Genomic DNA, 27,680 nt, shown 5'->3' with positions numbered 1-27,680 from the left:
TGTGAAATTTTTACTTTTCTTTTGAAATGTCTCTGTTTAAAAGCATAAATGTTATGCTTTTTAAAAATCTTTAAGAGGTTGTGGATTTAGCTCAGTGTTAGAGCACTTACCTAGCAAGCATGAGACCCTGGCTGCAAGAAGTGGTGGTGATGGAGGTAGGGGGAGTGGGAACAAAATAAAAAAATGTTTAAACCATGAATGTTTTAAAGTATTATTTTATCATTTGCATAATCAATCAAATCTGGTTCCATAATAACCTGGTCCTATAAACTTTTAAATACTTTTTAAAAAGAAAAGAAAATGAAAGAAAAGGGAATCTTGGCATGCTGAAAGAAAATATAAAAGGTTTAAAGCAACATATTAACAACAACTAAATCTTCTCTGGCTGCAGCCACATCTTTGGTATCCTGTATCTGTTCTTGAGTGAAAGAAAGGTCTCACAAATGTATCCTTTGGGGAAGTAAGATTTGGCTGGCTTACTAGTAAATATAGTAAAAAATGGCCATCCTACCAAAAGTAAACTAAGATTCAATGAAATCTCCATCAAAATTCTAACACAATTCTTTACAGACCTTGAAAGGACAAGTCTCAACTTCATATGGGAACACAAAAACCCAGCATAGCTAAAACAATTTTGAATAATAAAAGAACTGCTGGAGGTATCACGATCCCTGATTTTAACTTGTAAATACAGAGCTATAGTAATAAAAACATGGTATTGGCACAAAGACAGATACATTTATCAATGGACTCCAACTGAAGACTCAGACATAAATCCATACACCCACAGACACAATTTTTGATAGACCAAAAACATACTAGAAAGAAAGCATCTTCAACAAATGATGCTAGTCAAACTGAAAGTCTGAATGTAGAAGAATGCAAATAATCCCATATTTATCACCTTGCACAAAACTCCAAATTGATCAAAGACCTCAACATAAAACCAGATAAGCTAAACCTGATAGAAGAGAAAGTTGGGGACAGCCTTGACTCACTGACATAGGGAAGACTTTCTGAATAAAACACTGTTAGCATAGGCACTATGATCAATAATTAATAAATAGGACCTCATGAGGCTGAAAAGCATCTGTAAGGCAAAGGATGCTGTCATAAGGACAAAGTAGAGGCATTCAGAATGGGAAAAGATTTTCACCAGCTACACATCACATGGAGGTCTAATATTCAAAATACATATGGAACGCAAGAAATGAGGTATCAAGAAAACAAACAACCCAATTAGAAAATGGGTTACAGACTTCAACAGAATTTTCCAAAGAGGAAACTCAAATGACTGAGTAACACTTAAAGAAATGTTTGACATCCTTAGCCATCAGGGAAATGCAAATCAAAACTACTTTGAGATTCCACCTTACACCTGTCAGAATGACTAAGATCAACAAAACAAGTTGACAGCTCGTGCTGGCATGGATGTGGAGTAAGAGGAACACTCACAAATTGCTGGTGGGAGTGCAAACTTGTATAGCCACTATGGAAATTAGTGTGGTGGTCCCTCAGGAAGATGCCAATCTACCTCAAGATCCACCAATAGCACTCTTGGGCATATACAGCCAAAGATGCTTCATCCTTCCAGAGATACCTTCTCAACCGTGTTCACTGCTGCTCTATGTAGCTGTCTTTGGCTATTCTGTGGGTTCTTTTTTCTTCCACCCTTTCAACCTTCTAACACTAGAGAAGAGAGAAAAAAAGGATAGGAAAGGAAAGAGAACCCTGAATAAAGTCAGGGGTTAGAAAGGTGGCAATGTTATAATTAGACTACTTACTCTTTGCTGATTAGGGGAATCAAATACCTTGGGGCAAGCTCAATCTTTGTGTCAGGATACCAAATTTCTTCTTTTTCTTGATTCTTCTCTACACATGACTACTTAACAAACTGATCAACAACAATAAACAATAACAACCCACACACCTCTTGGGGTCCTAGCATTTATATAACTTCTAAAAGGTCCCCAGAAGTCCAAATGTCCCACAACTGCAAAAACCATCTGCAGCTGGCAAAACCATGCCTCTGCCAGAGCATGAGGAAGTTATAGTTATCCGCTGTGAAGCAGCCCCATACCTGGATACCTGGGATTAAAACAAAAGCACATTCCTATTTCTGTGCTGAATTCTCACTAGAACTCTACTCAAAATATACAGATACTGGAAATGACCTAGATGTTCCTCAAGAGAAGAATGGTTAAAGAAATTGTGGCACATTTACACAATGGGGTATTACTCAGTTGTTAATAAAATGAAATCAGGAAATTTGTAGGCAAGTGGATGGAACTAGAAAAAAAAAAATCATCCTAGGGGCTGGAGAGATGGCTCAGAGGTTAAGAACACTGATTGCTCTTACACACTTACACACACACTAAATTAAAAATCCTCTTTTAAAAACCTGTAACCCTGATCCCCACCCCTCTTTAACTGAAGAATAAAATATATCAAATATCTTATGTTCAGAAAATAACCCAATAATTAGAAGATAAGTACTGTAAGGTTTAAAGCTCAATTTATATAACCACTTAGGATGCAAATTTCCTCTAAATCCTCATACCAGGAACATTACTTTCAACAGCATCATATTTAAATATGTTTCAGGCCTTCAAATTACTAGGTTAGCAGATACAAGTTATTTCTGATCTCCCTTACAATCTCTTAATTACAACATCTATCTTTTTTCCTGTAATACATTTCAGTTGCAATCAACCCTAAAGCTCTGGAGAGCAAACGCCACTCAGAACTATTACCCATGCATTCCAAGGAAGGTCAGAAAACTGACCGAGATCCCATGCTGCCAGCTAGGTTTCAATCTTCCTTCCATTAACTGCCGAAACATTTTAGCACTACTGAGGTAAAGTGAGTTCTAAGTTTTGGGAGATGTGTTCTGCTTGGAAGACAAAGAAAACAGTGTATAAAAAGACAGTGGTAGGTTACAGCTGACTAATTCTGGAGCAGTAGCTATGATTTATCTTTATTAGAAATATAAAGTACCAGAGAACAAACAGGAATACAGCTAAGAGTTCATATTCCAGCTGGAACACAGTCCCTTTTCTCTTCAGGAGCTGAGTTTGAAAAAACAAATCAAATTAATAAACAACTTAAGTATAGTGGGGGAAAAAAAGCTCACAATCATTACACTAAATGCACTGCTTTATAAAACAACGCCCCACAGATAGACTTACTTGATTATTACCTTTTATTAAAAAGTTTTTACACTGACTGACTGTGTATCTGGGTGTGGACATGCACACACACGACACAGTACATACAAGGAAGTCAAAGGACAACTTATGGGAGTCAGTCCTTGGCTTCTATTATGGGAGTTTTGGGGACTGAACTCTGGTCAAACATGACAAGTGCCTTAATCCTTTGAGCCATCTTACCGGACCAGAATTTTCAAAGTTTTGATGACAAGGATGTAATTATACCAGCTGCTCCCTAATCTTTCACCTTGGAATAGCAACAGTCATCTTGAGGTCAGCCTTCCAGGGCAAGGTGTAAATAGAGAGCACTTGCATCGGTTTGGTTTTATCACAGGGTGGACTCAGAGGCTAAGGCAGAACAATCACATGTCCAAGGCTATCTTAAACACTTTAGTGAGATACTGTCTCAATATTAAAGGCTGATAGTATGTTTTGCAGTAAAGCAGTTGCCTGGTATGTGAAGAATTAGGTTCAACTCCCCATACTAATAAATTAATTAAAAAATTGAACAGCAATTTCTGCTGAAATAAGTGACCATTAAACTCTCTCTCTCTCTCTCTCTCTCTCTCTCTCTCTCTCTCTCTCTCTCTCTCTCTCTCTCTCTCCTTTTTTAAGATTTATTGTATGTATGTGAGTACACTGTCCCTCTCTTCAGACACATCAGAAGAGGGTATCAGATCCCATTACAGATGGTTGTGAGTGGAAGAGCGGTAGTAAGTGCTCTTAGCCACTGAGCCATCTCTCCAGCCCCTTGTTTTGTTTTTGAGACAAAGTATATATCCCTGGCTGTTCTGGAATTTATTCTGTGGACTAGGCTGGCCTTGAACTCAAGAGATCCACCTGCCTCTGCCTTTCAAGCACTAGAAATAAAGGTGTGTGCCATGATGCCTGGCTAAACTGTTTGTAGAAAGAAAACAACTCTATTGATGTGGACATAGTTATAGAAAGACTATAAAACAGATCTATTTTCTGTCAATGATGGTGCCATTAGATAAAGTTGTTAAAATAAATATGAGAAGACGTGTAATTAGTGAAGGCTGAAAGCTAGAAAGAAATAATTGACCCAACTCTTTCTTTGCATAATCAATAAATCTATACTCTATCCTCAGTATCATGTGTTGCTAGAGATTTTAATTAAACACCAGGGAGAAGAAATCTGTAAATGAGACTTAAGTATTTTTTTTTTTGCTAGTAAATAAATAAACAACAGTTGACACTGCATTTCTGACAAAATAAAACTGCTCCCGTCCCCTTTTTAGAAATGGACACAAAAAGTACTTGATCACATTGCTTAAATTGGCAACCCACTTAAGACTTTAAAAATATGGCTGAGTGCTTTCTACTTAAGCCCCTACTCATTCTGCAGTCTAAATGTATCATATTTGCATAAGACTACAGTATTAAAGACATAACTTCACCAGCTCCAGAGTCAATATTTTACACCTTAAAAACCCAAAGAGCGAGCCTGCACTAGCAGCCAGAGGATTATGAGTTCAGAAACTCATTGAGAATACCCGGCAGCAGATATTTATGAACTCAGGGGCTTCCGATTTTACTTACCGGAGACTAGTTATGAATCTCTTGTAAATTTGAAAATATCAATAAATATACCAAGTTTTAAAAAAGTATTTCATCCACAGAAAAGAATAATTTTGTTAAAGGTAGAATGAGTAACATTGAAGTTAGAAATGTGGGCTTTTTTTCTAGGCATCAAAATTGTTAATCATGTTATTCTGCCTCCTCCCCCAACAGAGCACTAACCCTGCCCACAGCCACAGAAATACTGACCATGTTTCTCTCTTTACACAAAACTTCTAAGGATAGTACTAAATTCTAGGAATAAATAAGAATATCTAGTTAGTTACCACTAAGACATATGGTAAGTAATAAGCATATGATAAAAAATTAAACATTTCCTCTTGAAATGAACTTTACTTTATTAAAAATTGGTAGTAGGGGGCTGGTGAGATTGCTCAGTGGTTAAGAGCGCCTGCTGCTCTTCTGAAGGTCCTGAGTTCAAATCCCAGCAACCACATGGTGGCTCACAACCATCCATAATGAGATCTGATGGCCTCTTCTGGAGTGTCTGAAGACAGCTACAGTGTACTTACATATAATAAATAAATAAATCTTAAAAAAAATGGTAGTAGGGTTTAAGAGAGATGGCTCAGTGCTTAAGAGCGCTTGCTGTCTTGCAGAGGACCCAGATTCCATTCACAGCCCCCACTTGATGATTTACAACTATAGGTATCTCCAGATTCAAGGGATCTAATGCCCTCTCCTGACCTCCCAGGCCACCAAGTAAGCATCGGTGCACTCTCAGATATGAATGTAAAACACACAAAAATAAAACGAGTAAATCCGAAACAGCAACAACCTTATTCTGGTAGTAAACTGTCCCACCCCCTACAAAGGGTTTTAAGAAATGCTAGTAGCCATAAAGCTATTCAAACTGTTATAATTTCTTACCACATGTACAATTAAGCATTCTGTTTTCTGAAACCAGTTTTAAAAATAGTAATTTAATTAAAAACTAGGTCTAACAGTTCTCAAAGGAAGAAATACAAATGGTCATTAAATATTTGAAAGTGTTCAACAACCTTAGCCACCAGGGAATTGAAAATTAAAACTTCTTTGGGTTTCTATCTCACCCCAGTCAGGGGTATCATCAAGAAAACAATAACAAACGCTGCTGAGCATGTGGAGGAGGAAACGCTTCTGTACTGCTGGGGATGGAATCTGGTCCAGCTACTATGGAAATCAGTATGAAGCGCCCCCAAGCTCCATCCCTAACTCCAATCAACCAAAAATAGAACTATCATGCGATCTGGCTCTACTATTCTTTGGTATATGCTCAAAGAATTCTAAGTCAGCATACCAGAGGCACTTGCACACCCGAGTTTATTTCTGCACTATTCACAATAGCTAAGATAAGGAAGCAGCTTAGTGTCCACCAGCAGGAGGGTGGGTAAGGAAAATGTGGGGCATATACACTGGTTTTGGTTTTTTTGTTGTTTTGTTTTTCGAGACAGGGTTTCTCTGTATAGCCCTGGTTGTCCTGGAAATCACTTTGTAGACCAGGCTGGCCTCAAACTCAGAAATCCGTCTGCCTCTGCCTCTTGAGTGCTGGGATTAAAGGCGTGCACCACCACGGCCAGCTCTCTTCAGCTGTTAAGAAGAATGAAATCATGGTATCTGCAGATCAGTGGAGGCCATTAAGTAAGTAAGTCAGACTCAGAAACCCTGCATACGTTCTCTCATAAGAAGAATCCAGACTGAAATTTATAAACACCTGCATGCACATATATATGCAGCACATGAGAGAAGGGGATTATGAGAGTGGAGGAAGAGAAGAGGAGCAAGAGAGCGAGAGAGCAAGCGTGAGAGAGACAGAATACATGTGACAGGACAGCAGAAAAGGAACTTACTTCGGGGAAAGAAAGGGCACCAACAAATCGAGAAGAGCATACAGGGGTGGGGGGGAGGCTGGGGGGTAGGTGGGAGGTGTGCATGTGAACAATAATGATACAATACATGGAAATGGCAATGGTATTCATTACTTTGTATGTTAAAAATTAATTAAAATGATAAAGAAAATAATCTCTAACATAAAAAGAATGAATGAAAACTCAAAGTGTCTAAGTAAATGCAGACAATTTTTAAATATATGAAGACATTAGCACTGTGCAATGTGGCCATTTTCTGCTGTATTTTCATGAAGAGATGTGACATGTACTTAAAGTGGAAGCATCATAGCATACTTATGATAATCCTAACATAAACAATACTGTCAATATTAGTAGCAAACAAATATCCTAGATTACCTTTCTTTTCTGGGGCTGTTATGTTTCTAAGAACTACATTCAAGAGAAAGATGACAAATTCATGAGCCATTATGTCATTGAGAATTCAACTCTGCCCTTAGTTTTTAAGAGCTCCATTCTAAGAACTGTGAGCAGGTATATATTCCTTTGTGGAGGCTTAAACAAAACCTGCCCACACCGCCAGTTTAGCTCAGTACTGGTAAGACTAGCTGATCATCACAAACTGTCTTCAGGCATCACCATGACTACCCAGTGCCTGTTTCAGAGAATACTGCTGCGAAGGCTTGAACTAGAGGAAATAATCTCTTTATGATCAGGGCACGGGGCACCACTATTGCTCCCCAAAGTGCAGTTTAATGTGCCGTAATACATTTTCTTGTTTACCATATGTTTTCTAACGTATAATTTATACCAGATCATGTGTGAGATGCCAGGAATACAATAATAACAGGAAGTCCCTGCCTTCATAAAAAATTTTACTTTTAGGTGCAAGATACTGAATGCATATGTCAATAAACAATTTTAAAATTGTGAAAATCCTATTCAGAAAAAGAATAGGAAGCTACAGAGTAACAGCAGAAGACATCATTCAGATAAAGCCCATCTGAAGAAGTAACACATCACCGAGAGCCAAATGCTGACGTAGGTATTTTTCCACACTGAGGAACAAGCTTATTAGATCTAATGTTAAACACACACACACACACACACACACAAATAAATCTGAAGTGGGGGGGAATTTGGTGCTCTGGAGAAAAATGAGCAGGAGAGGTAAGTAGCAAAAACAGACAGTCAGGTACCAAATCACGGACACATGGAGCTACGTTAAAGATCTGTATTGGACAATATGAACTAACAAGTACCTCCAGAGCTCGTGTCTCTAGCTGCATATGTAGCAGAAGATGGCCTAGTCGGCCATCACTGGGAAGAGAGGCCCCTTGATATTGCAAACTTTATATGCCCCAGTACAGGGGAAAGCCAGGGTCAAGAAGCAGGAGTGGGTGGGTAGGGGAGCAGGATGGAGGGAACTTTTGGGATAGCATTTGAAATGTATATAAAGAAAATATCTAATAATAATAATAAAGATCTGTATTGGTTCTCTTCTTCTACCATGTTGATTCTGGGGATCAACCTCAACTTGTCAGCTTGGTGGCAGGCATCTCTACCCCAAGTCACCTCAAGGGGCCATGATCGTTATGCTTTTAAAAGGACCATTCTGATTTCTGTGTAAATAATGGGTAAGAATGAATGAAGACCACCAGGAAGCTGCTGCAGTAGCTACCACAGCATGATAGTGGCTTAGACTAGGATTGTGACAGTGAAGATGGGGCAGAGGATGGATCTGTCGCAAAAGCGACAACGCTGCAGCAGTCTGGATGGGGTGTGTGCACATATGTGCTTGAGAAGACTCAAGAATGGAACCAAGATTTCCTTCGTTTTCTTTTTTTAAATTGCATTTGGGGCTGGAGAGATGGGCCATTGGTTACGAGTGCTGGCTGCTTTCCCAGACAACCTGGGATAGCAGTTCATAGCTGTTTGTAACTCTGGGCTCAGAGGACTCAGTGCTTTCTTCTGGTCTCTGTGAGTATCAGCCATCTAACTGGTGAACACACACACACAGAGACAAAATACCTATACACATAAAATAAAACAGAAATAAAAAAAATCAAATTAGATGGTGTGTGTTTGTGTGTGTCTGTGTGTAGTTTGTGAGAGCATGAATGTGGAGGTCAGATAGCAACTTGTGGGAGTTGGTTCTCTTCCACAAATTGGGTCCTAGGGAATGAACTCAGGCTGTCAGGCTTGGCAGCAAACACCTTACCCTGATACACCATCAGCTCTGATGCCCAGATTTCTAAGATGAGAAATTAGATGTTTGAGCTGTTAGAATTAGAAGGAAAAATCAGTTTCAGATTTGACATATTCATTTTGAGATGACTTGGAGACCCAAATCAAGTTGGAGGTTATATATTAGAGCTCAGAAGAAATGTCTGAGATAAAGATAGTCTAGGCATTTTTAGTAAGTGTGATGGTAAAACTTTAAATGATTTTGAGGCGTGACCAGATAGGTAGATTAAGGAGTATGTTTTAAGGAACTCGTGAGTTAGATAAATAAGGAGGAGCTCACAAAGGTGACTGATCCAGATGACAGGAACACAGGTAGGTAGATGAACAGCAAATGGTGTTACACAATTTCAAAGGAGAAAAACAAAAGGAGACACCCATGTGTTTTGGATTAAGTAAAGGAGACTGTGCAAGATGCCTATGTTGGTGGATAGCACCGAAGTTCTAAGAGCAGACTCTGCTGATGGAGCAATGGGAGCAGAACACCGCCTCTCATTCTTGAGTTGGGAATGCATAGCAAAAGAATCTTTAAAGCCACTGGAGCAGTGAGAGGTTTAAGTAAGACAGTATAAATGAGACTGCCATATCCAGAGATCCATCCCATAATCAGCCTCCAAACGCTGACACCATTGCATACACTAGCAAGATTTTGCTGAAAGGACCCTGATATAGCTCTCTCCTGTGAGACTACACCGGGTCCTAGCAAATACATAAGTGGATGCTCACAGTCAGCTATTGGATGGATCACAGGGCCCCTAATGGAGGAGCTAGAGAAAGTACCCAAGGAGGTAAAGGGATCTGCAACCCTATAGTTGGAACAACATGATGAACTAACCAGTACCCCGGAGCTCTTGTCTCTAGCTGCATATGTATCAAAAGATGGCCTAGTCGGCCATCACTGGAAAGAGAGGCCCATTGGTCGTGTAAACTTTATATGCCCCAGTACAGGGGAACGCCAGGGCCAAAAAGTGGGAGTGGGTGGGTAGGGGAGTGTGTTGGGGGGGGAGGGTATGGGGGACTTCTGGGATAGCATTGGAAATGTAAATGAGGAAAATACCTAATAAAAAATTTAAAAAATAAGTGTAAACAATTGACATCATATGTATTCATCTGATGGTTTTTCATGACGTATGCACAGTATCAACTATAGCCACATCAGAAAAAAGAGACTATTACAAGGCAGAAATTCCCCAGCTTATGCCCTTCTTGTGCATTATCCTTGCACAAACAAAACTTACGACACCTTACACTATAGATTTGTTTTGCTTATTTTTGAACTGAATTCGTACAGTGTGAGGTTATTTTTTGTCTGGGTTCTTTTGTTCACATATACACACGATGGTCATCTATTATATCACAGAAGGCATTTGTTCACCTAGTCTATCTTGAAGGGCATTTAGGCTGCTGCTGTGACCATTCCTGTCCATCCCTATGTTTTGGCGAAGGATTAGTACAGGCTTCTGTTGACTACTACACTGAGAAATAGTGAGGCCAGATGATAGCTCCAACTTTTAGAGCATATGGTCAAGCTGACTTCCATAATAGTTAGAATAGTTCACAAACCTACCCAGAAGCATGAGTCGCATTTGATCTACATTGTTAGTTCTTGATACTGTCAGTCTCATTTGTGTTGGTGATTTTGTTGTTTTGAGACAAGGTCTCACTATATAGCCACAACATGCCTGAGATTCACTATGCAGACCAGGCTGTTCTAAGTATGGAAGGAGCCTCCTGACCCAGCCTCCTCAGTGGAAGAATTACAGATACCTTCACCCTGGGCTATTGCCACTCTTTTTAATTTCAGCCATTAAAATGGGTATGCAATGGTTTCTCACTGTGGCTTACATCTGCATTTATCTTATACAAATATGATCATTATAAGCCTTTGAATAGTTTCTTTTGTGGAGTGCTTATTTAAATATTTTATCTATTTTAAAGTTTGATTATCTTTTTATACTACTTGTGTGAATCTTATAAGTCCTTTGTTGGTCCAGTTGTCAAGTAATATAAAAACAGTCTGGCCTTAGAAACATATTTAATCATTAAAAACACCTTTAATCTCAGCATTTGGGAGGCAGAGGCAGGTGGATCTCTGAGTTTGAGACCAGCCTGGTCTACAAAGTGATTTCCAGGACAGCCAGGGCTACACAGAGAAATCCTATCTTGAAAAACCATCCCCCACCCCAAACAACCCCCAGAAAAACCAACGTTGTGCAGTTTTGGCATTAAGGCTTTGTCAATCCAGTAAAACAAGTTATATTCACAGAAGAGTAAAGCTGAGGTCATTTTTCTTTAAAACACTTGTTTGCTTTTTGAGACAAATTCTTAGTATATAGCCCTGGCTGGCCTCAAACACACAGAGTTCTGCCTGCCCCTGCCTTCCAAAGTGCTGGGATTCAAGGCATGTGCTGCCATGGGTGACCTAAACATTTTTAAAGAATTCACTGATAAAGTCATCTAGGCTGTAGTTTCTTCAGGAAGATTTTAATTGGACTAAACTTAATTAATAGATAAAAACGAGTATTCAGATATTCTAATTTTGGTGACATGTGTTTAACAAGTTGTACATTACACTTAAAAATTAAAACCCTGAGATTCCACCTCACACCAGTCAGAATGGCTAAGATCAAAAATTCAGGTGACAGCAGATGCTGGCAAGGATGTGGAGAAAGAGGAACACTCCTCCATTGTTGGTGGGATTGCAAGCTTGTACAACCACTCTGGAAATCAGTCTGGCGGTTCCTCAGAAAATTGGACATAGTACAACCGGAGGATCCTGCAATACCTCTCCTGGGCATATATATATCCAGAAGATGTCCCAACCGGTAAGAAGGACACATGCTCCACTATGTTCATAGCAGCCTTCTTTATAATAGCCAGAAGCTGGAAAGAACCCAGATGCCCCTTAACAGAGGAATGGATACAGAAAATGTGGTGCATTTACACAATGGAGTACTACTCAGCTATTAAAAAGAATGAATTTATGAAATTCCTAGGCAAATGGGTGGACCTGGAGGGCATCATCCTGAGTGAGGTAACCCAATCACAAAGGAACTCACACAATATGTACTCACTGATAAGTGGATATTAGCCCAGAAACTTAGGATACCCAAGATATAAGATACAATTTGCTAAACGCATGAAACTCAAGAAGAACGAAGACCAAAGTGTGGACACTTTGCCCCTTCTTAGAATTGAGAACAAAACACCCATGGAAGGAGTTACAGAGACAAAATTTGGAGCTGTGACAAAAGGATGGACCATCTAGTGATTGCCATATCCAGGGATCCATCCCATAATCAGCTTCCAAATGCTGACACCATTGCATACACTTGCTGAAAGGACCCAGATATAGATGTCTCTTGTGAGACTATGCCGGGGCCTAGCAAACACAGAAGTAGATGCTCACAGTCAGCTATTGGATGGATCACAGGGCCCCCAATGGAGGAGCTAGAGAAAGTACCCAAGGAGCTAAAGGGAACTGCAACCCTATAGGTGGAACAACAATATGAACTAACCAGTACCCCAGAGCTCTTGTCTCTAGCTGCATATGTATCAAAAGATGGCCTAGTCGGCCATCACTGGAAAGAGAGGCCCATTGGACTTGCAATCTTTATATGCCCCAGTACAGGGGAATGCCAGGGCCAAAAAGGGAGAGTGGGTGGGTATGGGAGACTTTTGGGATAGCATTGGAAATGTAAACGAGGAAAATACCTAATAAAAAATTAAAAAAAAAACCTATTCATATGAGGTTGTTCCTATCTCTTTACCTTTTAAACATGTAGCATATATATGTAAAAAGACCATCCTCTTTTCAGCCACATGTGGTGGCTCACGGCTCCTGTCTATAATTCTGAGTATCATGGTTAGATACTTGTCTCAACAACTGGAAACAAAGGTATGTTTCCTTTTTCATTCCTGATAATGGAAATTTAAGCACCCCCCCCCCCCCACACACACACCTTGATTGGTATTGCTAGAGGCCTATATATTTTCTGAAAACTTTCAAAGAACAAATTTTTGGCTTTTTGTCTCTATTTAATTTATTTCTACTTTTTACTATTTCCCTTCTTCAACTTGTTTGGGTTTGGCTTGCTACTTTTCCCTAATGACATCATTAAAGCACTGATGTTTGATGTTTTTCTTCTATAATACAGGCACTCAAGGCTGTCAATTCCTACTAACAGCTCTACCTAACTTACATGTAGCTTGAGGTGTTGTGTCTTCATTATCATTGTTACCAGTGTGCCTCTAATTTTCTCTTTGCTCCACTTACATTTATTCTAGACGTCCCATCATTTCCCCTATGCCTCTGCAATAGTTTTGAATTGCTGCTTTAACAAATCATTTAAGACTATTAGCTTAATGTAACATAAATTTATTTTCTTGTACTTCTCGGCCCTGTGTAGCAAAATGCTTTGAGGAAAAAAATAAACTTAGAATATTGGCTTCTTATGCTTCTCTGTGGGAGTTCACCCTCTTATGCCCTTGCTTTTGTGGGTTCCTTTCCCAAAGTCCAGTATTTCTTCATTTATGATGGCTAATACTGAAAACTTACCAGCCCAGAATCACCGGGGACAACTCTCTAGCAGGCCCCTGAAGGAATTTCTAGATTAGGTTAATTGGGCTGGAAAGACCTATTCTAATGCTGGAGGCAAAATTCCACTGAGCGATCCCAGATAACTAAAAGGTTTGGTCTCTCTTGGCTTCCAGATGTGGACGCAATCTGAGGGTAGCCTCAAGCTCTTGCTGCCAGGCCTTCCCTGAAATGTTGGACCACATCCTGGAGCTGTGAGCTCCAAGGCCTCCCTTACTTAAGCTGCTTTGGTCAGGAGTTTTGATGCAACAACAAGAAAAATAATTAACATACCTTGTCCACGAGACCTAGGGTAGCCCTGCTTCTACAGAGGCCCTCTGTTAATCTGACAGATTGTTTAATCAAGACATTTAAGCATTCTTTCCATTTTTCTCTTATGAAAGGTGGAAAATAATAGCTTCAACAAGTTTCTTGTGAGAACATGAAAAATTAAATGTAAGATGTATGACAGCAAAACCACTGAGGGCTTATGATGAGTAGACACTTCAGATCAATTTAATAAATAGCATTACCTCTTTACTTTTCATAAAATTTCATTATTTTTCATTATTTTTATCCTCTCTCTCTCTCTCTCTCTCTCTCTCTGTGTTTTACATATGTGTAGATGTAAAAGAACAACTTTCAGGAGGTAGTTCTCACTCTCCACCAGCTGCATCCTGGGAATCATCCTGGTCACCAGGCTTAGCCATAAATACCTTTACACTGAGCCAGCGCCCCACTCCCGCCTCTTTCCTTTGTAAGATCACATACTAGCTAGTGACATACAGCTAGGATGTGACTCCAGAGCAGTATTTCTCAGTAACAATGCTTTCTGTAATACTGTTTCAATACTGTCCCTGACACAAGGAATCAACCAGTAACTAATTATAATAATACAAAAATATAACCTTTAGAAATACATGTTAATCCCAGTTTTTCTATTTTGTTTTCCTCTATATTTAATTTTCTCCTTTTGTAAAAATGTCTTATTAACATCTTTGATGTATTTCAAAAGAAATCACTGGGGAAAATAAGAAGATATGTAACATTTACTTAGCCACTTGCTGGATACTTATATGTTTTTACTTTTTAAATTTATTCGCTGTTATTTTTGTGTGTATATGTAGGGATGGGTGCACATGTACATGTGTACACACGTGGAGGGGGGGCCAGAGGTTGATATAGTTTTCCTCAATTTCTTTCCATATAATCTTTTAAGATAGGATCTCTCTTGCAAGCCGAAGCTTATCCATTCAATTAAGATTGGTTGGCCAAGACGTCCCAGGATTCCTCCTGCCGTCTCCCCAGGCTGGAATCTGGGACTGCAGGTAGCACTGCCACACCCAGCCTTGAGGTAGGTGTCAAAGATCGACTTTACAGACTGTTTTCTTCCCAGTCTCTCAATTGTTTTCAAGACAATGTATCAATGATAACATTTTATGTCTTCTATCTTTTGCTGCAATATTTTTCAGAATAAATTATAAATGTAATTATTGGCTTAACAGTGTGGACGCTTTATTAATGCTGATACCCCAGGTACACTGCTTCCCCCAAAAAGCTGTAGTAGTTGTGATGTTACCAAAAACAACAATTAAAGGTTTAATTATGAGAACAGAAATTAAAACTATAAAGTATAAAAGTAAAGGACACATGGAGATGAGAAAGCAGTAGGAGAAATGAATCGAGGTTGAGAAAGACAAGTTGAAATAGTTGGATATCTTTTTTGTGAAGCAGAATATTTCAATTGAAGGAGAAGGGATACAAGAAGAGGCCTAGTTTTATTGAAAATGTAAATGTTTAAATACAAACACAAATATACACCATTGTCATCAAGGAACATGGTTCAAAATTAGTTTCAAAGATCTCTATTCCTTATTCCCCAACAACAAAATCTATGTGCAGGTAACATAAACCTATCTGGTTTATCAGGATTCAACCTAGTTTTCAGTTACCAGTTGTCACCCTAACCTCTTGCCAAACATTTAGTAATGTGTTTTGTGGACCTTTATTATTGTTTTAAGGTATACAGAGAAATGATCTTTTGACCATTGGGGGTGGCAGTGGTGGTGATAGCAAGATGGTTTAGTGGGTAAGGACATTTGTCACCAAGGCTGATGGCCTGAGCTAGATCTCTAGAAGCCACACTGTAGGAGAGAACTGACTCTTACAAGTGTCCTCTAACCTCCATGTGTATGTCCCTTTGACTCCCCCACCAATAAAATGAACTGAAGAGCCAGGTCAGCATGGTGATGGATGTGCCTCTGCTGCACAGTGGCTTTCATGCAGACAGTGCTCTCAGTTTTGTGTTTGCTGTATAGTTCATCAGATAAATGCTTTCTTTTCAAATATGTATTTTTTATTTTTTCTCCCTTGGATAGTCTCTCCTCTCCCTCTAACAGCAAACTTCCTTTTATCCTTTCTCCCTGGCCCTCATTTCCTCCTGCTGTCTTTTCACTTTTTAGTTATTCTAACTTCTTTTACTTCACATTTCCCACCTTAATATTTCTGCCCCCACTTTTGTTGTCGAGAGCGGTGGCTGTTGTAGTTGCACCTGGCTTTACTGTACTTCTATGTATGGCTTGCTTCTACCTGTCCATGTTTCTGTTACTTGTTTCCTCTTCCTCTATAAAAGTGGACCAGACACTGAGCTGAAAGGATGCAGCAGGGGCTTGGCTCAATAGTGAGGTGCAAAATCTGACTATCCCCTATTTCAAAAGAAGGAAGGAAGGAAGGAAGGAAGGAAGGAAGGAAGGAAGGAAGGAAGGGGGGGAGAGGGAGAAACAAATACACAAGCATAACAAAAAAAATCTCACTGGTAAAGACGTGCACAGATTGAGAGAGTCAAAGGGTAAGAATCAGTATATCAAGGGAACAGAAGATGAAAACAAGCTAGCACAGCTATTCTGATAGGCAGGAAAGTAGATTTAAAGTAAAATTAGTCTCCAGAGATAAAGAAGGCCATCCCATATTAATAAGGGGGGCCAGTTCAAGAAGATATAACAATTGCAAATAGATATGTACCAATTACTGAGATCCAATTTCAGGCAACAAATATTAATGAGCAAAATAAGATCACATAGGTCCTAATACAAAAATAGTGGGTTTCAATATCCTACTGTGTTATCTACCTACCTATCCATCCATCCATCCATCCATCTATCTATCTATCTATCTATCTATCTATCTATCTATCCCATCCAACCATCCATCTATCTATCTATCTATCTATCTATCTATCTATCTATCTATCTTCTATCTACCTACCTAAATTTTTTTGACACAAGATCATAGTTACTATATACTTACTTACACACACATTTACTAGCTTAAGGCTGGCCTCAATCTTATAACAATCCATGTGTCTCAGCTCTTGAAGGCTGAAATACAGGTAGGTACCATTTTGCCTGGCTTTTAACTCACATCTTTAGATAGGTCACCTGAACTCAAAACGAATGGAGAAAGTTCACAGTTATAACATGTAATAAACCAAGTGTGGTTTATACATGCCTATAACCTCAGCAATTGGAAGGGAGAGGCAGTAACATAGGGAGTTTGAGGTAAGCCTGGGATACATGAGACTCAAAAAAGCAAAAGTCAATCAGCCAGCCAACCAACACCCAAAAAACCTTACAGCATAGATCAAATGGGACTCAACAGATAATATGCAAAATATTCCATCTAAAATGTATACAGTATACATATTTCTCAGCAGTTCAGGGAACCTTCTCTAAAATATACTCCATTGTAGATTTTTTTTTTCTTCTTGACAAAGGGTTTCTCTGTGTAGCCCTTGCCATCCTGGAACTTGCTCTGTAAACCAAGCTGGTCTCAAACTCTGAGACCCACCTGCCTCTGCCTCTTTAGTCATAAAATAAATCTAAACAAATACAGAAGAAAACATTTTGGGGGATCTTATCATAGTAGAATAAAACTAAAATCAATAGCAAGTAAAAACTTTGGAAGCTATACAAATACATCTGAACAATACATTCTTAAAAGGCCAGGGAAGAAAAATTTAAAATTCCAAGTATTAAACAAAAGAAGTTAGTTCTTTGAAAAGATAAACATTAACATATCCATAGCTAAACTCATCAAAAGAAAGAAAAAACTCAAATGAGTAAGGTTAGAGATGAAAAGGAGGAGCTAAAACAGACGTATGAAAACTAGTATTCAATACAATTAGGAAATCTAGAAGAAACTGATAAACTCACAAACACATTTGACATGCCAAATTAAATCAAAATGCTACAAACAAGTTGAAGAGGCCCATAATAACCAAAGAATAAAAAGTCTTACAAGGAAACAACAGTGTCTCGAGATTCACCACCAAATTCTACCAAACTTGTAAGGTAGCACTAACAATGCCAAATTTCCCCGCATGAACACTGCTTAAACTTTCCTACAAACTACGAAGGGAAGGAACACTTACTTTACAAAACTATCATTGTTTTGATGCCAACATCGGGTAAGTATACAACAACAGAGAGGAAAAGAATACACTGAGTTCCCTGATTTCTTAATAAAATATCTGCATATTGAATTAAAGAACACAGTAAGAAGATCATACACAGGCCAGAAGAGGCTCACCTGATAAGGATGCTCCAAGACAAAACTTGACAGCACAAGTTCAATCCTGGAACCTATATGGTGGGGAAGGAGAGAACCAACTCCTACAAAATGACCTCTAACTTCTCCATCTGTGTTCTCCTCAAACAAAATAAATAAATTCATGGGCAAGAAGAAGATCATGTATCATGGCCACCTTGTTCAATCCTAGAGATATAAACTGGTTCCACACATTCAAATCACTATGTTAAACAAGGTTTAATAAAAGCTGTGAAGAATCCAGAAATAGAAGAAAAAGTATTTCAGCAAGGGAGTTGTGGCTCAAGCCTTTAATCTCATCACTGGAGAGGCAGAAGCAGGTGGATCTCTGTGAGTTCAAAGCCAGCCTGGTCTACAGAGCAAGTTTGAGGATAGCCAGGGCTAGACAGAGAAACCTTGTCTCAAAAAACCAAACCAAACCAACCAATCAACCAACCAACCATGTCTCTCCCCCACCAAACCAACATATTTCAACCTATAGCCACTGTTATACTAAATAAATAAAAAAAAACCAAAACCACTTTCTTTAAAATCAGGAATGAGACAGGGTGGTCCCTTCTGATTTTTTTCAATACAGAACTCAAAGCCTTAGCTGGAACAGTAGACAAGGGAAATAAATAGAAGGGACACAAGTATGAAAGGAAGAAGTCAATTTTTTTTTGTATAGCAAAGAAAACAGACTACAGAATGGGGAAAAACCTTTATCAAATATACATCAGACAGGAAATTAATATATGTAATATATAAGGAACTATAAAAATTGAACGCTGTAAAATAAAATCACCCAATCAACAAATAAACTAATGAACTGAATAGATGTTTCTAAAAAGAAATACAAATGGTCCATAAATATTTGAAAAAGCATTCAGTATCTTAGGCTTTCAGAAAAACAGACTTGTGTTGAGGGACAACACTGGCCTCTCTTTCAGAAGACCTGGGATCAATTCATAGCATTTAATGGTGGCTCACAATTGTCTGTAACTCTAGTTCCAGGGAACCGAATACCCTCTTCTGGTCTCTGTGGGTATGTAGGCAAATACTCATACACACAAGAACAAGAACAAGAACAAGAACAAGAACAAGAACAAGAACAAGAACAAGAACAAGAAAAAAGAGATCTGTTTTAAGATTACATTTCACTCCCTTCAGAGTTGCTATCACCAAGACAACATCAACCAATGTTGGCAAGGATGTGAGGGCTTGACATGATTTAGAATCACTTGGAAAGGGAGCCTCCATGAGGACTGTCTAGATCACGTTTACACTGTCCATGTGTTTATCTTGCCCAGGGGGAAGACCCACTGTGGGCATTCCCTGCATCACTCCTGAGCAGCAGTTTCTTGGCTGTATATGAGGGGAAAACAGTAGACACTTGCATGCAGGTGTGCTCCACTGCTTTCTACGTTTGACTGTGGATGCAGTAGGAAGAATTTTTTCAAGCTCCTGCTACTAAGACTTCCCTGCCATGATGGGCTGTAACCTGGAACTGTGACCTGGACACACCCTCTCTCTCAAGCTGTTTTTGACAGCATTTTACCACAGCAACAGAAAATGCTCAGTGGAAAAAGCATTTGCTATTCAAGCTAGAGGACCTGGTTCGTATCCCAGCAGCCACGTAAAAGCCCAGTGTGGTGGCCTTGCAGTAGGAACAGAAGGCAGTGGTTCTCAGGGGCTTGCTGACCACCTGAAATTGTGAGCTGGCTCTAGGTGTGGTGAGAGACCTTGTCAAACAAAATACAAGTTAAAAAAATGGATGGAGAGTGGTAGAAGTTGTAATCTAACATTGACCTCTGACTCTGCAAGCATGCATGGGACACATGGACACATACAGAAAGCTAAACAAAACAAAAATAAAATTTCCACATGACTTGGCCATACCAATCTTGGGTACATAACTAAAAATACTTGCACATTCATGTTTATTGCTACACTATACACTATACAAGAGCTAAGCAATGGAATCAATGTAGTTCATCAACTGATGAATGGATAAATAAAACGTGGCACATATATACATAATGGGATTTTATTCAGGCATGAAGAAAGAGATCTGAGCAATGCTGAAAAATGTCCAACTCTCAGTCATCAGGGAAATGTAAATGAAATTCCATGTCATCTTTGGCAGCAAGCCTATCATCAAGAAAGCAAAAACAAAAAGCAAACAAGCAAAGACAACTTGGAATGGTGGTGAACGCTTAAATCTCAGCACTTGGAAGCCAGAGACAGGTAGATTGTACGAGTTTGAGGTCTGGTCTACGTAGAGAACCCTAGGCCAGCCAGGGCTACATAGTAAGATCCTGGATCAAAATCCACAATAAAATAAATAAACAAACCAACCATCACCCCAAAACAGAACTATCACATGATCCAGCTATAGTACTATCTATCAACATTAAATATTACTTATCAATAAGGAAGAACAGAAGTTGTTTTCACTTAAGATCATTATGTTAAGCAAAATAAACCAGACTCAGAAAAGCAAGTATATATTTTTCTCATTTGTGGATTTTAGGTGAGGAAGAATACATGACAACCTCATGAGTGAAAGGGGGACCAGGAGGAGGGGATAACAGAAGATAACGGGGGTAAATATGATCAAAATGTTTCATTTATGTAAAATGCTTATAAATCTGCTTAGTTTCTGTGTTTGGACTGAAGGGAAATCTCTCCCAATACAATATGTGCTGACCTTCCTACCCCTCACTTAGATAACAACTGAGTCCACATGTAAATTACAAACTACGTTTTTTCTAACACTGATTGCATAGATTGGTTCTCATATCTATGATCACATATCAGGTATTAAATATATAACAGTAACACCACAGAATGCTTACAAATGGGAGCATAATGATTTAGCCACACATTACAGATGTATGAGTACCTACTATATACTGGTCATAGTCCTTCATGCTGAGCATAAATAGTAGATACAGGTTACATATGAATTTCATTACAACCCTAGTATCAATTAAACTCTATAAATACTAAGTCAATGCCTATGAGTGACATGGTTCCAGGGATGAGAGCAAACCTAGAGATGAACAGGATATAGTTTATACAGCCTTTTCAGGGGGACATTTTCTCTACATAACAATAACAACAAACATTAACAACAGGAGCCCGAGGATTAATAAATTGCATCAATAAATGCAACAATAAAGGTACAGAACACTTCGCAGGATCAACAGACTTCTAGAACATAAGTAGTTTGGAAGTGGACATCAGAACATATTCCCTGTAGGTGGTACTTAGAGAGAACACGAGGGTAAAATGCTGATCAATGGGAATTTCCAGGAACAGTGACAGTATGTCAGAGGATAACAGGAGCAAAGTGAGACAGAAGCAGAGGACAGAACTTCCCTTTGGCCAGCATCCAGTTTCAAATGTACAGACAGATGATGAAAGACATGCTCACAGTGCGAGAGGCCTGAGTAGTTAGCAAAATGAGGTGAAGGTCTTCCTAAAACAATTTACTTTGATGACTCTTTCATTCCCCTCCCCCGCACCCCCCCCCAAACTTTCCTATAAGGTATAATTTGTAAAACAATCGAGATTAGTGGTTTTTTTCTTTCTCACAAGAAACAAACACAATTCTGACTACTTAGTGAGCATGCTGACAGAAGACAGAAGGCAGGATGTCAATGAATCAACTACAATATTCTGTGTGGCTTAAGAGAGGTGGATCCCAGCAGCCTGCATAGTTGAGGCAAGCCTGGGGTTAAACAATAACATTCATTAAGCTCCAACCCCAGGACTACACCAAGTGATTCCCAGTAATTCCCCCTTTGACCAAGGAGTCACATTCAGATCAGGAAAACTGAGGCGCACAGACGCTAACTGCTCAAGCTGATGAAGCCAATGAAACACAAAGACTAGCTTTGAGTCTAGGCCTTTCGGAGCTCCAGTTTTCCCTGCCGTTCACTCAAACACGGTACAAGGCAAGTTAAGCAGTGAGACTGTGAAGCATGTAACAGCAAAGGAAATATTCAAAACAAGTTCTACAATGGCTTAGAAATCAAGAGATAGCAAACTTAGGGATACATCTTTGTCCAGCTTGAATAGTGCTGATAACATCTCATTCAAAAACACCAAGCAAGCAAAATTCTAGCTTTGATCTATCAGCTAGGAAGTAAGCCCCAAGAGAAAAAGGGTATTTGTATTTTCTGTACTTGGAAGTGAGAACGTGACTGATACATAGCACGATTCAGTGTTTGTTGAAATAATGAAAAACCATGTAAGCTAAATTTTCATTTGAATACATATGAAAGTACAGAAATAAAAGACAGCAAAGAAATAGGTACAATCATTTAAGCTGCTCGACTGCTCCTTTTAGCCCTCAGCTACAAAGCAGAAACCAAAACCACCACCACGGAGGTACCAAGTGAAGCCGCAGGTTATAGCCCAGGTATAACACACGTGCCAGCTTTACAGGCCAGGGTAAACAAAAGGATGTGGCGAGGCGTTTGTGCTATGTAGCATCTGTGCAGATAATCAAATTCCAGTGAGAGGGGCTCCAGGATTCTGGCTTACTGTCTTAATGTTTCAAACTGCTCTGAGCAGTGTATGCCATGCCTGCTTTCAGGGAAAGAAAATAGTTACTTAATCTAAATACTCTAATCAACAACTTCTCTATCATAGAAGTAACAGTATGCTTGCAAATGGCTTTTCTTTTCCTAATTTTGACACTAGGGATAGATTTTTAAAAAGCAACAATGGGGCATTACGGGGAAAATCCCTTGGGAGGAGATAAGCCCTTCCACAGAAACACTCTTTAAAGAGGAGGAGGAATAGGCCACGTCGGCTTCCTTTCTCCATTTTTCAGCAGCGTACCTAATAATTCTTCTTTGATGGGACCAATGAATAACCGTCACTTAGCACAAAGCATCTTCCTGATAGGTACTTTCTATATTGCTTTCTTCTCCACAGACAGTTCTTCAAGCTGCACATGCCTTGCCACAGCAATTTGTCTTCTTTCTATTACCTTGCATGCCTCCCACAGAATATCTTCAGGATCAATTTCATAAACTCCTTTGCTTTCCAAAACTGTTCCCAGAAGGCAGTACTACTGAACCGCAACCAACATTAAGACGTCATTTTCTCACTTTCTCGATTAGTCCCTCTGTGTTCCAATTCCTAACACTGGAGTTAACGGCTCAGGGTGACTCTATCTAGCCTTGTGCATTCATGGAGAAGATACTGCCCACTTACTTCACAGCCACTGGGTGCAGTGTACATGTCCCTAGCCTCTATTAATAACCATAGACAATATTTTTCTTGTTTTTTTAAAATTAACTATGGCAGCAATTTTGTAGCCTTTCAAATACTGATTTTAGCACCTCAGAAATGTTGTTTTTGGTGCTGCTGGTGGTGCTGGGGCTGAAATGGAAGCCCCTACATAGGAGGCAGGTGGTGCTCTAGCACTCAGCGCCATTCCAAGCCAGCCAGACTGATAGGTCATTTATTTTTGAGATAGGGTCTCACTGTGTTCCTCTGGCTGGCCTGGAACTCGCTATGTAAACTAGGTTAGCCTGGACCTCACTGAGATTCGCCTGCTTCTGCCTCCTGAGTGCTGGGTTAAGGGCATGCACCACCAAAAATTAGACAGGTTGGGTTTTTTTTTTTTTTGTTTTTGTTTTTTCCTGTTAGTACTGGTGATCAAACCCCAAATCCAGAGGCTCATATTACATACAGTAGACAAGTGCTCTACCACTTAGCTATACTTCCAGCCTAAGAATAATTCTTTCCTGTTAATTGAAAATAGATTTTGTTCATACAACATATTTTGATTAGTTTCCCCACTCCTGACTCTTCCCATCTGAACTCAGCCCCTTTCTGTCTCTATTAGAAAACAAACAGGCATCCAAGGAAGAATACAATAAAACACACTATCAGAATAGGGCAAAACAAACAAGAAAAAGAGCCAAAGAAAAAGCACACAAAACTCATATAGATGCAGAGACACACCCTAAACCCAAATTGGAAGCCGTAACATTTACACGAAAAACATAAGGTTAAAAAAAAAAAAATAAATGGAACCTCCAAAGATTTGCTGAGTTCGTTTTGTGATGGCCAACTACTGATGGCCATGGGGCCTACCCTAAAGAGCGTTTCTTCTGTGAGACTACTTTGGAGAAAAGTAATTTTTCATTTGTAAATGGCTATAAATTGGAGATAGCTTCTGGGTTAGGGATGGGCACATGTGTCTACCTCTCTTTTCTGCTCTAGGACTCCATGTGGTGTAGACCTGTGCAGCTCTGTGCCTGCTGCTATAGTCTCTGTGAGCACATATGTGTGCCAGTCCTGGTGTTTCTAGAATGACCAAGAATATTTTTTTAATGTTCATGTTAAGGTTAAAGTATTTTTATTTTCACATTTAGTTTAAAATATTTTCTATTGTAAGTGAAAACTATGAAATTAGAAATACATGCACCTTAATATTGGAAGACAATGCAATTTTTGGTTCACCTGATAGCCAAAGTTTTTATAAAAACCATTCCAAATACACTGATTCTGCCAACAAACATACACTTGTATACTGTGTTGCTGGACGAGAGAAGCCAAGGAATCAAAATAGTTGCTTATTACTTCAGATACAGTTTCTTATTTGTTTGTGTGTGTGTGTGTGTGTTTTAAAGCAGAATAGAGAAAACCAGAAAGTTATGTCTGCCTCATCTTTAGTTCTTTCCGAGAGACATTTTCCTCTCACTCAGTATGTCAGTTGAACTTGCCATCCTTTGGCCAGGTTTTAAAACCATAAATAGACCTCATTTTTAAATCAGTGACAAACTCAAATTACAAACAGGGAGATACCATAAAATGCATCTTTCATAAACATCCCAAGAAAGCTACATGAAAACAATACTAAAGTGGATGATGTCTTCTTCAGCATGGGTGAATCCTTAAGTCCTAAAGGAACAGTTCTAAGTATGTAACACATTAGTGCTCTTTACGAAGGTAACATCAAATCGGAGTACTACAGTATGACACACTCTCCCTCTGCAAACATGAAAATGCCCTGTAATTTGTGTCAACTATTCGGTACTCTAACTTAAAAACTACCTCCTTAAAAGAGCGGCTAAGGAGCTCCTGTTCCGTGTCTAGGTAGAGCCTACACTACTTCATTCAGTTAAGGACAAACTTGACTTGGGTGCAAGGGTGGGCAATTCACAAGTCAAATAACAAAGTATGTAATCTTGCAGAGAATTTTAACAAGGTGCTTAAAATTCTGTGGAGACAGCATTAAGACAATCTTGCTGGGGAGAGATTTTCTAATTTACACACAGAAACAAAATACATAAATTCTGATCGTGGCCTGGTGATTATCATAATTTGGGGAAATAACCGAACTTGTGACTTGAAAATACAACCCCAAGGCTGTAGGAACTCTCTCTGAGAATGGCACAAACCAACACCTTTTCTGGCTCTCATCAACACGGGAAGTGGCTTGGACACCCCCCAAACATCATCCTACCCCCACAGGAAGTGAGTTACAGTTCCCCCTCCCCTATGACAGCATGTCTCCCTTCCCCCAACCGGAAGTGAGGCGCCCCCATTCAGTGGGCCTTAAACCAAGACAAACCAATAACAGCAGCAGCAAAAGAAGGATGATCTTCAAAGGGGGAAGGACATCTCGACTGTGGCCACCCCCATGCTCGTCTTGCTTACTAACCTGCTGACGGCAGGAGCAGGCAGGGGCCTGGGGACTAATGAAAGTCCCTTGCACAGAGGACAATTCCCTCAGCCCCTCGCAATCGCCTTCACTCTTCACTCCGTCGTCTCACAGCTTGACAGAAATTCCTCCGCAGTACTTTATTTTGGTGTCTTTTCTTACTCTTTACCTAATCACTTAGTCACCTCCAGATAGGTAACTTCTTTCAACGTGGTAATACTGAGAATTGTTCCGTTGAGGAGAGACGTGAAATGTTATACCCGATACTTTCAGAGAAATGAAGGGATTATTTTGCCCAATGCGGCGAAGGACTACGTGACCACGCAAGGTGAGACACACTTTCGCGAAGGTTCTTGGGAAATGTAGTTTTCATTTTCATTGCTACGGCTCTCAAAAAATAGTGGGACTTAAATTGTTAATTACTGTATACTGGACTCTTAGAGAATAGTTATTCTGTACTAGACGAATGGCTGACTTAAGGTGATTCGGCCCCGAAAAAAATCCAAATCTGCGCAGTTTCTTTCCACTGGCGTTTAATTGAACCCAAATTCCCCGTCACATGGACTCAAGGTCCCCGCCGCCCCGCCCCCTGGCTGGCTTTGGCTCCACCCCTCAGCCAATCAGACTTTCTCTAGCTCTTGTTCTCCGGATATTGGCACTCAGGGAGGCGTGGCCTCTTGTCAACTCCTCCCATGGGGCTGAGAGTAGAGCTCCGAGACCGCCGAGGTTTGGTGCGGGCACGCGCGGGCGAGCGCGCGCGGTCTGAAGAAGTGAAGCGGCAAGGGTGCGCGCGGCGGGGCGGCGTGCAGGGTTGGGAGGAGCAAGCGGACTGGTGGGCTGGGCGGACGGAGAGCGGCCGGGAGCGCGCTGTGGACTCCGCGGCCGCGAGTAGTTAGTTAGTTGTGTCAGTTGCTCGGTGGAGGCGGCCGCGATCACCAGAAAGGGGACGGGACAGGAGGCAATGCTGAATATCGCAACGGCGTGTGCTCCCCTCAGGTAACGGGGGCAGGGTTGCCCACGTACCCTCCGGTCCCTTTCCCACACGCGCTGGCTTCTGGGGCCAGGGTCGCCGAGAGGTGAGGACGCGGACCTAGAGGGGATCGGGACTGGGTGGCGCCGCAGGGGCTCGGCAGCCCGTGCGTCCTGCGGGGCGCGGGCTGCAGTGCCCCGGCCACCCACGCGCCCCGCGGGCGCCGCGAGCCCTCTCATGCCCCCCACCGGCCCAGGCCTCGTTACCCTGGCTGCGATGGTCCCGGGAGCGCGGCGCCCCCCAGAGGAGGGAAAGTTGGAACCTGGCGGCTAGGGACTTCCCGGGGCTGGGCTGCGAGGCTCCAGGGGAAAGTGAAGCCTTAGAGGAGCTGGGGATGTGGAGGCTGGGGCAAGAAGGGCTTCTGCCTAGTCTGTATGGTCGCCTCACTCCCAGACTTGGGAGGATCAGGCTCAGCCTTGCCTCAGCAGTCAGGACGGAACCGGTGGCTCTGTGCCTGCTCACTTCACGCTCTGGCCAGTGAGCCCCCAATGCGCGCAGGCTTCCTAGGTTGCTTAGAGGTTTGGGATTTTGAAAGGCTGGGTTAGACATTTGTTTTTCTTTGCCCTTTGACTTATGGGTTCTTGCCAATTTCCTTTCCTCCTTCGAAGAGGACTACCCATCTGAATTGGGTCCCCTTCTCGTTATCCCCCATCTTATGTATGCTCCATTTGTTGGAGAGCTTGATTTTGTTCTTGGACTTCATTAAGGACTGCTGAGAGCAATATCAAAGAGTAGTCCGCCCTCCAGTCCCCCTCCCCTAGGCCCCATGTCTGCAGTCCAATTTTTAAGGACCCAAATTTAGGAATCAGAGCTGTGGAATGGAGTTATTGGGTGGCTGGTGTTGAAGGATAGAGATGAGTTAGAGGAAAACTATGATTTCATCTTTATTGGCCTTACTATAGAAAACCCAGTACATTTT

General features: G+C 40.5%; 2 protein-coding genes across 3 annotated transcripts in view; one reads left to right on the top strand and one right to left on the bottom strand.

The window, feature by feature from the left end:
- The window catches only part of Hmg20a (high mobility group 20A), an 81,390-nt gene extending 55,344 nt beyond the window's left edge, over nt 1-26,046 (bottom strand). The window contains exon 1 of the mRNA XM_021172497.3: nt 25,732-26,046. The gene's annotated coding sequence lies outside the window, so the exon portion shown is untranslated. The remainder of the gene's footprint in view (nt 1-25,731) is intronic.
- A 480-nt stretch (nt 26,047-26,526) lies between these two features.
- The window catches only part of Peak1 (pseudopodium enriched atypical kinase 1), a 219,129-nt gene continuing 217,975 nt past the window's right edge, over nt 26,527-27,680 (top strand). The window contains exon 1 of one of the 2 annotated variants that reach the window (XM_021173067.3): nt 26,527-26,727. The gene's annotated coding sequence lies outside the window, so the exon portion shown is untranslated. Of the gene's footprint in view, nt 26,808-27,680 lie in introns of both variants that reach the window. The other variant, XM_085844652.1, reaches the window with a different exon arrangement.

This window comes from Mus caroli, unplaced genomic scaffold (assembly GCF_978045245.1).
Source record: "Mus caroli unplaced genomic scaffold, Mus_caroli_1 scaffold_11, whole genome shotgun sequence".
NCBI lineage: Eukaryota > Metazoa > Chordata > Mammalia > Rodentia > Muridae > Mus > Mus caroli.
Note: the sequence above shows the minus strand (reverse complement) of the source record. Positions and strands in the feature narration are given on the sequence as shown.